We start from the raw sequence: 14,322 nt of genomic DNA, 5'->3' as shown, positions 1-14,322 counted from the left end.
AGTGTGTAGGAGTGCTCCAGGCTGTCCTTAAAGGGCAAGCCTGACACTCCCAGGTGTGCAACCTGCTGGACATGGTCCATTTTGGGGTGATGAGATGTTTTCCCTGATCCTCCAAAGGGAATTGGAGTGGGTGTGAGCTCTATCTGCCCCCAAGGATGGAAAGCACAGGCAAAATCACAATGAGGATAGTAATCACATTCCCACTCTGATTTCCTTACGATAATCTGGTGAAAAGAGAGATTTTTGGCATGAGACTTCTTTGGGCTTGAGGATCTGCCAGCAGGGAATTTGGGAAACAAAGGGTGCATAGAAGGGTACAAGGCACAGAAAGCATGGGTCCATCATCCTGTACCAGGAGTGGGAGGAAGGAATTGGCATCCCCAGGGTCCAGCACACCAACCCCATCTGCGAACTCACATCTCTGCTTTTAACACCTCAAAATTAATCAGTGCTGAAAGATGCCATGGGCCTGGGTGCCTGGAGCCAACACCTCCATGGTGCCCAGCACCACACAAGCAGCTGCTCCCTCAGGTGCAAGGTTGGATGCCATTTGCTTTCCACACAGGTCAGCACGAGGCACGGGAAGGAGGGCACCTGCGCCACTTCTCAAGGCTGGAGCCGGAGGTTTGCATCACCCTACGAAGCCAAGCTCAGGAAATAAATCCTGGGAGGGCTGCAGTACGCTGCCAGAAAGCATCTTGGTGTGGGGACACCAGCTTGGTGCATCACTCAGGTGATGCTACAGGTGATCTCAGAGGAGCCGGGGAGTCTTGGCAGCTCTCCTTGATTTACCTGTTCAACTGCTACTTCACCTAAAGGCCCATTCTCAGGATATGTCATTCAACAGGAGGTTCATCTTTTGATGGAGGAAATGCATCCAGCCTTCCAGGCAGTGGAGAGAGGCTTCAGCAATAGATGCTCCTGTGATGGCTCCCGAAAGCAGCAGTTGGGAGAGAGCAAGGCTATTCAGGTGCAAAAGCAAATCCCTTTGAGTTTTAAAGCCAGACTTTGGGGTTTTTACCATCAACAGTTTCCAACACTAAAGCTGTTGCATGGCTAAATCCAGTGAAAAATCAGTTTGCAAGAGTTTCCTCATCAGGCCAGGGAAAACCTTTGACTGCTTGTTTTGTTGGTGTCTAGGAATACAAACTGCTTAATCTCACCCCCAGGCCTGGCTGTGGCTCCAAGGAAGAGCCTTCTCCAGCCCAGCCACGTGAAATGAAGCCCACACAGGCATTCTCCTCCCTGTGTTCAGCTCGTGCCTCCCTTGCATAAGCTGTGCCCCCTCCGCGATGGCCACCCTGTCCTGATGCCCGACCTGTCCACACTCCGGACATGGCTGGAAGGGGCTTGGTGGAAACCACTGACATCCCTCTTTATCTCAGGGTGGAACAAGGATGTGTTGGAGGGTGGCCCCATCTCACTGTCCATGCACCAGGATCTGGTGGGCCCTAGGGGTGGAGAAGCCAGCTGTGCCAAGGGAAAAGCATGTACAAAGAAGGAGGAAAATACGAATCATTAAAAGCTATTTAGGAAAAAAAAAAAAACCCACAACAAAAACCCGTTTCCAGAGCATGCAGCTGTTCCCCACTCGCCTTCACACAGCCCATGACCAAATGGTGCTGCCCCTCCCTAAACTGTGATCTGCCCGTGACCAAGTGAACTTGTTGCAGGCTTGGGAATTTCCCATCTTAAAAGACATTGTGAGGAAGCCAGGCAGCTTCAGCTGTTTGTGGATTTCTTCACAAGGTTAAAGGAACAATAGAGCCTCCCAAACATTGAGTGCTAAGAGTGTGTGAACTGAAGGGAACCCCAAATAGTGGGGTGTGCCTGCAGGTAGTGTAGACACTGGGTTAATTAATAGTCACAACAGTGGATCCGTGGGGCTCTTGGCAGAAGAGCCAGGAGGTCAAAGATACCAAAATATAAAATGATGGCAGGGCTCACCTACCATTTTCCTACCCCAGCCAAGCAGAGACAAAATGAGATTCTCTGGCATGATGGACTGCCTTGGATTCACAGCAAGGGCTGGAGTAAAGGCAGCCCCAAGGGAAGTAATCTCGCCTTTTTTATTACTTTTTTATTACTATCTCAATAAAACTGTTCTCAAGGAATTAAGCAGCAACCCAAACACAGCAGGGACCTGGGCAATGGGGAGGTTTGTGGTTTGACAGTCGAAGCACATTTCGAAATGTTTGCTGTGAATTTTTTTTGCACATGCTGCAAAAATTCAATGGATGCTGCAGAAATGCCAGGCAAGAAGCTCAGCCATAGGTCTTGCCCCAGCAGCTTTGGAAACTCCCAAGTTCCCAAATGCCCTAACCTTTGGCCCTGGCCACTGCTGGCTGACGCAGTCGGTGAAGGCGAGCTCTGGTCCCCAAACCTAGGCCCTGCTTGGATGTTTTCTGCATGAAGAGAAACTATTTTTCAGTAGGAATCTCGGCACAGACCCAGGGAATAGCAGAGGAGATGGTGTCAGCTACTGCTGGTCTCTTCAGTGCAGAGCTGGCTGTGAGCGATGACATCAGAGTCAAAAGTAAATGAGGTCAGTGGAAGAAAAGTGCTGACAACTGAAGCAATGTGTACTCCCAGCAAGAAACTCCACACCTGCACTCCCGGTGGCAGCCCAGGGCACCCAGGAGGTGGCTGGTCACAGGGCAAGTGATCATCTCCCTCAGTGACATCTGATGTTGCCCCATGAGGGTCTGGCACACAGACAGCCCAGTTTACATGCATGGGGCCACATATGAATCACACCATACACCCATATGAGTGCTTTGGCTGCCCAAGTTAGGCAGGGAGCTGTAAGGAGGTGCTCTGCAGTGTGCATGGCAGGCAGGATGTTCTCTTTCTCCTCCAGTGGGCAGGGGCCAGGGACCCCTGAGCGCAGGCAGGGCTGCACAGGGGCAGCACAGCTCAGGCAGCTGTATGCAGATGGGTGCAGAGGAAGACCTGGGGAAAGCCATCTCCATGGAGGGGATTTCAGCACTCCCCAGGCTTTGGCTGGGGACGTCAGCAGGCTCCATGGATATTGGCAGGTTGGGAGAGTGCTCAGGAGAGCTGACATTTGGGAATGCTGTGGTGTTAGCTGCTCCCAGAAAGGAGGGCAGGGGGGGTTGCTGTGACCCTGCACACAATGGCTTGATGTCTGTGAGAAAAATCTGTAAAGTGCCTGCATTTCTGCAGGGTGCCTACAATGCCTGGGCAATGCCTCCTGGGTATCTTTCATGAGGGGGAGGGGGTGGGCTGTGCAAAGGGTCCTGTGCCTTTAAAATCTGCAGAGATATTACTTAGGTGGAAAAAATGTTTCACCATGACCATGGATATTGTTTGTATTTCAGTAATTGACCGAGGAGAGACACATACAGAGAGAGAGAGAGAGAGAGAGAGAGAGAGAGAGAGAGAAAAGACCTTCCTTCCCTCTGACAGGTTCAGGAATTTTTTCCATTAATTAAGAAGAAAAACAAAATGCTTGCACTGGGAGGGGGATGGGAGGAAAAGGGGGTCTCCCTGGTGTCCCATAAACCTGGTAGCCATGGACAAAACACCACAATCGCAGCATAGCCTTGCCCTGGAAAGTTTGAGGCAGTGCTGGCCAGTGGAATGAAGCAGGAGCAAACCTCTCGCTCACAGAGGACCTTGCTTTGGAGCATCCCAGGCTGGACGAGGGGCAGCTCACTTCCAGAAGGATGTACAAATCCAGATGAAGCTCTTGATCTGTGACAGGCAGGATCAGTGCCTGCTGCAGTAAGGTGAAAGCCAGTGATGCAGGTTTGTCCCCTGGGAGGAGTGGGGGATGCTTTACACATCAGAGCAACCCACTGGCTGAATCAGATGGTTGCAAAAGATTGAAATGGGCATTCTTTGCTTTCAGGTTTGGCTGGGATGAGGCTCTCCTGGCTCTGCTGAGGCAGGTATGAACAGCCAAGTAATTGAATAAAGCATTTTCCCAGCATGGCCACCTTCACGTGCATTAAATGAGACAGAAAGGAGCAGCTGAAAAGGATTTGCAGTTTTTTCCCCATGATACGTATTTTCCCTTTTCCATGGATAGTCCCACTGGGTAAGCTGTGACCTATTGTTGTACTTATTTATTTACTCAGGTCTTGTAGACAGTTTCAAAGCTCCTGGCCAGGAAGGAGCAGACAGATGCTGCTACTATGCGGGACAGAAAATCTGCTCTAGTTCCCCACTTTGAACCCAGATGCAGAGCCAGGTGCAACCCCAAACCCAGGGCTGAACTCTGTTCCCTTCCCTCCCTGCTCTAACCTAGAAAGTGGGATATTCCATTGCAAGTTGATCCTGTGTGGGTTTTTTCCAAGCAAGAGGGTAGCTGGTTGGAGTGGTTTGGATTAAGGAGCTGCTTCTCCTTTGGGGGAGAGAGCTGGTTTGGGGTGGATGAGTATAGGAGTAGCATTGGAGCTTGGAGACTTCCTGCTGCCTTACACCTCCAATCCCTGAGGAAGGACAGCCAGCAACAGGGGATTTTTTTTCCTAGCTGGAAAACATGAATGTTTATGAGCTTGGATTAAAAAATCCTCTAAGGAATCTGGGTGCGTGTGAACACTCATCCAAGAAGTGGAGGCCCTCGGGCAGTAAACATTGGGAGCTGGCATGATGTTGCTGTGCCCACTGTGGTGCAGTTGGGGAAGGATGTCATTGCTGCTGGCAGAGTCCCTGGCACTTGGGGCACCGATGGCTACAAAGTCACAGTGTCACAAGTGTGAGTTGTGGGTAAGACAGGTGGGTCCTGAACCTTGAATGTGATGAGTCCTTATTGAATTGGAGTGGAGGGAAACAAGAGCCTTGTGAGAGCCAGATGTCTGCACTTGGCTGGAGCATCTGCGACTTCTGTGGGCTAAGGAAGGTGGTCACTGCAGTGCTTGAACTTGGGAGAACAAACTCTGCTGCTCCTCAGCACTGGTAAGACCTGTCTCCCTGTGGTGTGTGGCCCTGGGGTATGCATGCGGATGGGAGAGGTCACAGTGCCAGGTTTTGACAATTATCAGAGGTGCTTGGATATGGGTATCTGCATCTCAGGTCTTCCTCACTAGTGTGGGGTGCCAATAGTCACCATCCACAGGTTTGAAAAAGGACCTGAGAAGTTTGTGAGAAGCTGCCAGAACCAGTTACTGAGAGACGAAGGGAACTTGTAAAGGAGTAGGAGGGTGAAGGTATGCCCAAAGGAAGGATTTGCTTTTTGGGAACTTTTTCTTTCACTCCTTTCCACCCCTCACCCAAAGACCCCTCCTGCTTGCCAGGAAACTTGGTTGGGGCAAGCATTTTGCCACCTGGCTTATGCACGCACCAGTCAAGGAAACAATTCTGCAATTGAAAGAGGAAATCTCCATCCTGGCTATTTCCAACCTCTATTGTTTGTTACTCAACTCATGCATTACACAGACCAGTAGGCAAGGCAGCAAGATTGCAACACTATGCATGTGCTTTCAGACACTTAATTTTAGCATTGCATCCTCTGAATTGTGGTACTAAAACCCAGTTCTAAGGAAAGAGGAAACCTGTGATTCTGACACTTGATTTTGACCATAAAAGGAAGCAGATCATTTGAGTGACCTAACAGGTTTAGTCATTTAGACTGTAATCCTCTGGGAGTCCAGTGAATCCCTGCTGGGGTTTTCCCATTCCCAAGGTTGCTTGGGAGCCCTGGGCAGGGCTGAAGTCCTTGAGCAACTGGAACTTTATGTGTCAGATTGAGCTCCTGATCTTTGGACCTTTCTCTGGGCAGTGCAGGACTCATGCATGCCACTTCCCAAGCAATATTGGGATGGGACAGGCTTTGCCAGCTATTGTCCGACCTTGACAACGTTTCTCCTACAGACTCAGATGTCTTTGTAAGGTACTTGTCAAGGTGTTGTCCGAATCCCCCTCCATGCGGAGCCAAGGCAGCTTAGCTGGTGCTGACTGCAGTCCTACCACTGATCCGGTCTTGTGGGATTCCCCCAGCAGCAATACAGCAAAGCAACACATAGATCTACCAAAATCACAATGATTTGTGACCACCCCCCAACCAAGCAATAAGAAAATCCCAAACCTCACCAGCTCCTAACCCCATCATTGCCAGGGCAAAGGCAGCAGGAGCTGGGATGAAGCTGAGATCTCTCCTGTACACCCAGTCATGGGTAGAATTTACACCCAGCATGCCCCAATTTTCTCCCCAGCGGCTGCAGGGACATCTATCACCAGGATTCCTGTGAGAGCTTCCCACAAGCCTGCCCAGGCCTCAGCAGGGTTGCGTTGTCCACTTCCTAAAATGCAGAAGCATCCTTGGTTGTTTTTTTTTTTTGCAATCTTGCAGACGTAACATGCTTTCAATTCCTCAAAAATAGCATTTTGCATGTGACCAGAGGCACTGTCCTCTTTCCTCCTCGTTCCTTCCCCTTCCAACAACACGTGTGTGCAGCTGGTGATGGGAACCAGGGAGTCTCCTTTTCCTTCTTTTTAAGCTGTCAGTGGGGCTATGACATGTGCCTATTTCATTGAGAAAGTTACCAAGCCACAGAAGGTTGTGAAAGGGTAAAGTTAGAAGCTGGAGAAGGTGGAACAGGGGTGTGCTTTAGAGGAAGAAAGAAGTCTTTATTTTTTCCAAGTACCTGGTTGTGCAAGACCTGAAGATTGTGATTTGACTGTGAGACAAAATCATCATGACATAGCTTTGGCCAAGGGTCAGCATTGGCCCTGTTTGGTTTGGTGTGTCAGTGAAAAAAAAATAAAAAAAAAAAGAAAAGAGCCCTTCTCACTGCATCTCTTGAAATATCTGGGTTGCAGATCCTTGCTCACCTCTGCAAGGGTGGAGGAGCTGGGAGCAGATCCAAGCAGCCAGCTGAGTGGCACCCTCTATGCTTTCTTTGGGAGTAAAGCAGGGCTGTGGGTGTTTTCTTGCACCCTCAAGAGCTGAAGCAATGCTGACAGAAGGAGGGTTTCCTGTGGGGTCCTGTATTACCGTGCTGGTTCCCAACAGCTGCTTTGGACCGGGAGAAATGCCAAGCATCCTTCACTTGTCTGGACCCAACAAGAATCTCAGTCTGGCTGATGGGTCCAGGACTGTGGAAGAGGAGGGAGCAGCAGAAACATGCTTATTGTGAGCTGAATTAAACTGCTCAGACCAGGGTAACTTCTACTCCTGTATATCCCTGTCCTCCCCATGCACACACCCCAGTAGGGAAGGGAGTGGGGCTTTCTCATCCAGTGAAACCCTGGACTGCGAGACCTGAGCACAAAGTTCTCGCAGAAGTTGGCCAGGGTAGCCAAGGGCAGGACACAGGGATTCCACGAGGCTGTATACAGCCTTTCATCCCACAGCAGGTGCCCCTGACCTCCCAGTGCAGGTTCACGCCAGCGTGCCCTGCTGTAGGGCTAGAGCATGGGGGCTGTGCCAGAAAAGACACTCTCAGGACACTGCCAGGAAGGTCAAACTGAGGGGCAGGTGCTGGAAAAGTGGCCAAGACCTCAGGGAAAGAGGATACAGAAAGTGGGCCAGGCTGCTTCCATCTGGGGACCCGGTGGCTGCAGAGAGGTGGTACAGGCTGACCCCTTGCCCTGACACCACAGTTGTGGTCACCACGAAGGCAGTGATGGAGGCAAAGTATGAGCGTGCAAGTGACTGGGATAGCCACTGTGGGTGCTCTGTCCTCCTTGCTGGGCTGTTTCGAAGTCACAGGCCAAGACAGGAATGCCAGGAATGCGAAATTCCGGCGCAACTGCCCTGTGTCCTGTCCCAGTCCATCCCCCATCCCCCGGCAGCTACCCCCCGCTTCTCCGACCCGTTGCAAGAACAGGATATTCACCCTAGCGACATACACTCACACACGTCTTGTTATCAGGAAAAAACACTCAGTCAGCGTCTGGAATGGGCTCTAATTAACCATGTGGCCACTGGGACTTCCTCATGGGGCCACAGGGAAAGCACCCGCTCAAGACGGGGTATGGGCAGGTGGGCAGCAGTGGGTTGGAGCTTCCAGGGCCACCAGCATGGAGAGGCTGGAGGTGAGCACTGAGTGCTGCCACAGCCCTGCCATCGCCGTCCTTTACCTCCAGCTCTCCCTCTTGGCAGAGCCACAGGGCAGTGGGGAGAGCCTGTACAGATCAGAGTGTCCAGCCCCACTGCGAGGTTTTGTCCCCTCCTTGCTGCAATGAAGTCAGGGCCCTCAAGCTGAGAGGTGCCCCCAGCCCCATCTCCCTGCCATGGCCACTCTGAGTCATGTCAACATGTCCCTGCTTCCAGCACAGGCTCTGCAAAGACGTCCTGTCTCAGGTAAACAGGATCTCGCTGCGCTGTGTGACCTTGTTTACCTCCGTGAAAGAATTTGGCTGGAATTTTTTTTCATTATTTTTTTTCTTCCTAAGGGTTGGTGAGTCACCCTGCAGAAATGTGTGCTGCCTTTCCACACTGACTCACCTCGCTGCCCGAACTCCTGCCTCTCCCTCCTGCCCCCCAGCTCTGGGCCAGTCGAGAAGCCCCCACTCTCCTGGTGATGCAACCCATGCACCAGAGCTGGTGCCGGTGGTGGCCATGGCAGTGGCATCTCTGCCACAGGAAGGACAGCCAAGTGTTTGGGCAGACCCTGTGCCAAAACACAGGAAAAGCACTGAGAAATTACCCCGTGCATTGTCAACTCCGAAAACACCAAAGAAAACAAAACAGAGCAAAAAACAACCAAAAAAATTGGCCTCGCTAGAACAATTGCCCAGAAGAATAGAAAAGAGAAAAAAAAAAAAGAGGCCAATGGACCTGGCCCAGTGCCAGGACCCTTGTTTTCCTTTCCCAACACAATGCATGTTAAATAATACTTCCTTCTCACAACAAGGCCCTCCTGGGCTGGTTTTTGTTTTTCTCGCCCGTTGTGCGGGGGTCAGTCAGCGCAATTGGCTCCCAGGAGCATCGGCACTTCAGGGCTTCTGCTCTTCCCCACTGCCATGGATTGCCTGTTCCCAATGCTGCAGAGAAGTGAGGGCCCTGCGGTTGGGCTGCCCACCATCCTCCAGCTTTCGTGTGGGAAGCAGGAGGCTCTTCAGTGCTTCTCCTGACCTCTCCCACTCACCGGCATGATCCAGGTTTAGCTGCTTTGCAGGATAATGTCTCTTCAAGGTAAGCTAGGTAAGCTATCCCAAGCCACCACCATAGCGTAGCCATACTCAAGCTATGAAAACATTCACACAAACTAATCACAGCAACCACATCGTATATGTCGATTTATTGCCAGATTAAATGTAACAGGAGAAGAAAATTATATACAATACATGTGGGATGAAAGGTTTCATGACATTTCTAGCCAGGCTTCCAGACTGCAGTGAGGGGAATCCCTGTTACTTGCACCTTGGCTCTTCAGTTCCCATTTGGCTTGTGCTCAGTTTTTTTTCCTTCAGGATTTCTCTTCCCAATGAGAGTGTCACTGGCACCCAAACGACTGTATTTAAATGTCTGTGTTGCAGAGAAATCCTAGTAAAACTGGTTTTGTTTTTTCCAACTTCTCTCCTGAGAAATTTAACATCTGAGATACCACGCCTCTCATTTGTTGGCAGTGTCAATCAACAGTCTCCAAGGGGCTGATCATATCCATATCTATTTATCTGAGAATTACTGGGATTTCTGATTAAATAGCAGGTGCAAGAAAGAAAGGAGTTGTCCTTCTTTAAACCAAACTGAGGCCTTTGTACACAAAATGACATCACTTTAGCTGTGTACGTGTCTCCCCAGATTTCTACTTTCTTACATGAGGACACAGGCTGCTGGGAAAAATGGACCTAGTGGTTCTTGGGTGCTCACAGACAGGGCAGGTCTCTGTTCCTGACAAGGCTCAATGCTCAGTCATTAGCTCATACAACTGGCCAGCCTTGTGCTGGCACAAGGGAAGAGGGACAGACGCTGCAGTGGAGCAGTGGACGGTAGGTCTAAGTAGGCATTTGGCGTACTTGTCCACTGACGCCCGAAGTTGAGCAAACTCATTTGTTTCAAGGATTGACTTTGCGCACTGACGTTCCTGAGGCAATCCAGAAAAGCCAGATCCAAAGTCCCACCTACTTGCATTGTCTCAGCTCAAATGTCAGTTCCTGCCTTGGGCTGATGGATTTGTGTGCTGGGTAATAATGCCTTGTGAAAGTGAGATCTTCTTGACACTATTTTGGTCTGTTCTTCTCCCAGCCAGAAGATAAGCATGTCCCCTGCTACAGGGTATATGTGGTCAGTCACATCAGCCGTCAGGGTAACCTCTTGATCAGTGAAAGACAATTTCTGAGCAAAGTTAACCACGTAAAATTGGTGCTGGAGATGGATTAGAGGGAGGTTAGGAAGAAAATTAGGGCGGAACTGGAACACGGCACACCCTGCAGAAGGCTGAGTGTTTGTATTGCTTCTGTGCTTGCTGTGTCCTCCATGCATTCCCAAACTTGTTCATGTGCGGTGGACAACGGTGGGATTCACCTGACAACAGATGTCCAAACATTGGCTCTGAAATCTCAGCCAGATGTCTCATTTGTCTCAACAGTTGACAGAGCGAAATGGGCATGTCCAGGGAAGAACTCAATGCCCTGGATTAATTTTTTTAAGTTTTGGATGAATCATGCTGTGGCAGTGTTCAACATTCTCTTTTGTCTAGAGAAGGAGACAAGGGCTGCTAGTGTCTGACTGCTTTATTTTCAGTCAGCTCAGTTTAAGGTTCCTAATTTTTAGCTGGCAAACACCAAGAACAGTGAATCCCACCTCAGTAGAACAATGTACCAGTGTATGACAAGCAGCAGCAAGTCCAGGAACACAGGTCCTCTCTTGATTTATTTAACAGCTACAGTTAGCGCTTGAATTTGATCATGGGAACCACTGTCTCAGCAAAATCCATCTTGCTCAACATGCAACAGTATGCCTTGTCCTCCAACAGTGCTGTCAAAGAATATGTCCCTCGGGGACCTTGAAACACATAGGAAAGAATTGCTGGAGCTAGCAACTTGCTTCTGAGCGTGGGGTTTTCCCTGGATCTGGCATGGCACTTATTTTTATCAGTGCCAAGCCTTTGGCAATTCACCAGCTCCTGATAACACAAGTAAAAACCTGGAAAAGACAAACCCAAACACTTAGCCCGAATCACTGCGTATAGGTGGCCTCATGCCTGGAGAGAGCAACCAGGTTGCCTATATTTGCCTCTATGTCCAGGTCAGCTCCTCGACGCCAGGTCTCGGTGATGAAGAGCAGCGCTGCTGGCAGATCTCCCTCCTGCCAATGAGAACTTGGTGGAAACTTTGATCCAGGAAAATGTCTGTTGCTTGGCCTCCCCTTGTAAGGGAGCAGATGCTGGAGGTTGTTTGTCTAGCTGATGAAACAACTCCCAGTGTTTTTTGCCAGGTGAAGTCAAGCCTTTTCAGCTGCCTCATCCCTACAAGACCATTGAGCAGTAGTGTTCAGCAGCTCAGTTACTACTGAATATTCAGATTTGAGGCGCAGAGTGTCTTTCTGGCCATAGCTCTAATGAAAATCTTGAGTTCACCTTTTAAATGGCTCTTGAAAACACCAGACAAGTACAATAAAAAAGGGGAATATTCAGGTCAGGCTGTGAATGTGCTCTTCAAACCATTTAAGTGTTCTTCAGGACTTAAGCTTGAGGTCTGTGTAGATAAGTGGTGGGCTTGGCTGGCCGTGGGACACCTCACTTGTGAACCTGTTGAAGGCTGTATCAGTGCCATGCCAACTCACCAAACTGAGGTATTTTCAAGGTGACTATCAGAATGATCACTTCCCATAGCAACCTGTCAGAGGGAATGTGATATTTTGACTGGGAAAGTCCATTTCTAGCTCTATTTTCTCCCCCACTTGCACCAGGTACACATCTGGGATGTGTGATGAAAACCTGCCAAGCTGATCTGTATCACAGAAAGTGGGAAGCAATGGTGGTGACATCAGCCATGGCTGATTGATGAGAAGTCATGTGAACATTTTTAAAAGGCAATGTAAGACACTACCCCATTTGTTTGGCATCTCCCAGCTCCCTTCACTCATCTCCTGCGGATGATGCCAACCCCACTAGTTCAATGATCTACCAATGCATGACCCATTGCTGCTCTGACCTTTGGTGAACAAAGGTGTTACTGGAGATACATTACTACTTAATGTTTTCATTACCATTTCTTTTATACATTCCCTTGTAGCAAACTACTCACTGCCAACACTGAAAGAGGATGGATTTAGATTAGATATAAGACTTTTTTTACAGTGAGGTTGGTGAAACGCTGGCACAGGTTGCCTAGAGAGGTAGAAAATGCCCTAGCCCTGGAAAAATTCAAGGTCTGGTTGGACAGTTCTCTGAGCAGCCTGATCTAGTTGAAAATTTCCCTGCTCATTGCAGGGGGCATTGGACTAGATGATCTTTAAAGGTCCCTTCCAACCCAAAGCATTCTAGGATCCTATGGAAACCACTGGCCATGGTCATGCAGAGCTGCAGCAATCTCCTTTGGGATGAGGCACATCCATAGTGACAGCTTTATGGGGACATCTATAATGTTGGTTGTCTATTTTTTCTTTATTTTTTACAAGTTTATCCTACAAAATTATTCTACTCATTGGTAACTTTCTTGACATGAACTTCCAGGCGTTATGATGACTCTACAGAGTCTAAGGGGGTTCAATTATCCATTTGGCCAAATTGTACCAAGAACCATCTTTCTGTTGGGTTTTGCAAGTAGACAGTGCTGTACCTGTCAGTCATGCTGAAACAACAGTTTTCCTCAGCAACAAATCTAACTATGCTGCAATTTCAGCTTCTTCCTAAGAAATTTTTTTCTGAAATACAGTGTAAGGCTGTATAATTTCATATGGGAAGTGTAACTGCCTACCGAGAAAAACGGGAACATACACTCCATTTTAAGCCCATTACAGAAAGGAATTAGAGAGTCACGGGGATGCAAAGCTAATATCATTCTCTAGATAGTAACTGCTGCATCTAGTACTGCTCAGCAATGTGCAGAAATGGAAGTAGACAGAAATCCACCCAGACAAAAGCCAAGATTTTTTTTTTCTTTTGTCATTTGGGTGCGCAGACTGAGCTCCTGAGCTCCTGGAGCTGTGAACATCCCATTGGCCTGACTGTTCCAGCAGTCTCTCCTTGCCCCCATTCTCCCAGACACCTGCAGTTTTCTTTGAAGCAGGGACATGGCAAGCGTTTCCAAGAGACATGTCAGGACTCAGAGGGAAAAGCAGAGAGATGGATTCTATCTGTCAAGTCACGATGAAATACAGTGACACCCCTCCTCCCCAGTCCCAAAAGAAAGCTCAATTTTTTCTAGTTAAAAAAAGTGTTTGGCTCAATCCCTAGACCAGCTGCTTCCTACATAAGTAAGAGGCATGCACAGTGTAAAGAAAAGAATATTTGACATTCCTAATCAATTAGATAAGGGGAAAAAGCAGTCCATTTTCCTGTTCAAAATAAAATTATCTTGGTTACTTCAGATTTCAAGGGCATTTATCTTTCAGCTTCAGACAGAGGGGCACTGACTAGGCTGCAGTTTACTGACCCAGGGCTGGAGAATGACTAAGCTGCCAGCTGGGATGGAGGAGCCCAAGCTCAGCTCTAGTGGAGCACTGGGATGGGAATAGCTGTGTCAGCTGTCAGCAAAGTCAGGTGTGCCTTAGTAGAGCCAAGACTATGCCAGGCTGGGAATAACTGGCAGCATGGGAGGAGGGAGTTAAAACACCTAAAACCAAATCATTTAAGGGAAGCACTCCCACATCTTGCCCGCACACTCCCTGGCTTTGAAAATTTGTGTAAACATTTAACCAGGGATATGGTTTCCATGTGCCAAGGAAATCAAGGTAAGGAAGAAGGTGGCTGGGAGGCTGTAAGAGAACACAGGCACTTTCCCAACCCCAGTTCACCTCAGGATGTTTCAGTGGAAGAGGCACAACCTGAGATGTATTTGGTATCTTCTGCTCAAAAGCACAGGAGGCTCCAGGACCCAGGGCAAGTGCCAGGCACCACTGCCAGCCCTGCAGCAGAGGCAGAAGGCATAGGTACAGTGGCATGGTGCCCTCTCCTTGAAAAGCTCATGTCTCTGGATCACCAGCAGACTTTGAGACCTCTCCACAGGCCACTGGAGAAATGACAAGGTCTTTGAGAGGACTGGCTCTGCTGTCTCCCAGTTCAGGGGAAAGCAGCAGTCCCTTTGCACTGCCACGGTGCAACCAGAGCAAACAGGTGGGCTGCAGGTTCTTAGTAAGGGATTTACCTCAAGCAACTCCTCCACAGTTCCTGGAGACTTCAGTCCTGGGCAGGTCTATCAAAAGTGTCGATTGCTGTTGCTTTGCATTTGCAATACCAAGTCTGT

This window comes from Corapipo altera, unplaced genomic scaffold (genome assembly GCF_003945725.1).
Source record: "Corapipo altera isolate COAL_440 unplaced genomic scaffold, ASM394572v1 1, whole genome shotgun sequence".
Lineage (NCBI taxonomy): Eukaryota > Metazoa > Chordata > Aves > Passeriformes > Pipridae > Corapipo > Corapipo altera.
Note: the sequence above shows the minus strand (reverse complement) of the source record.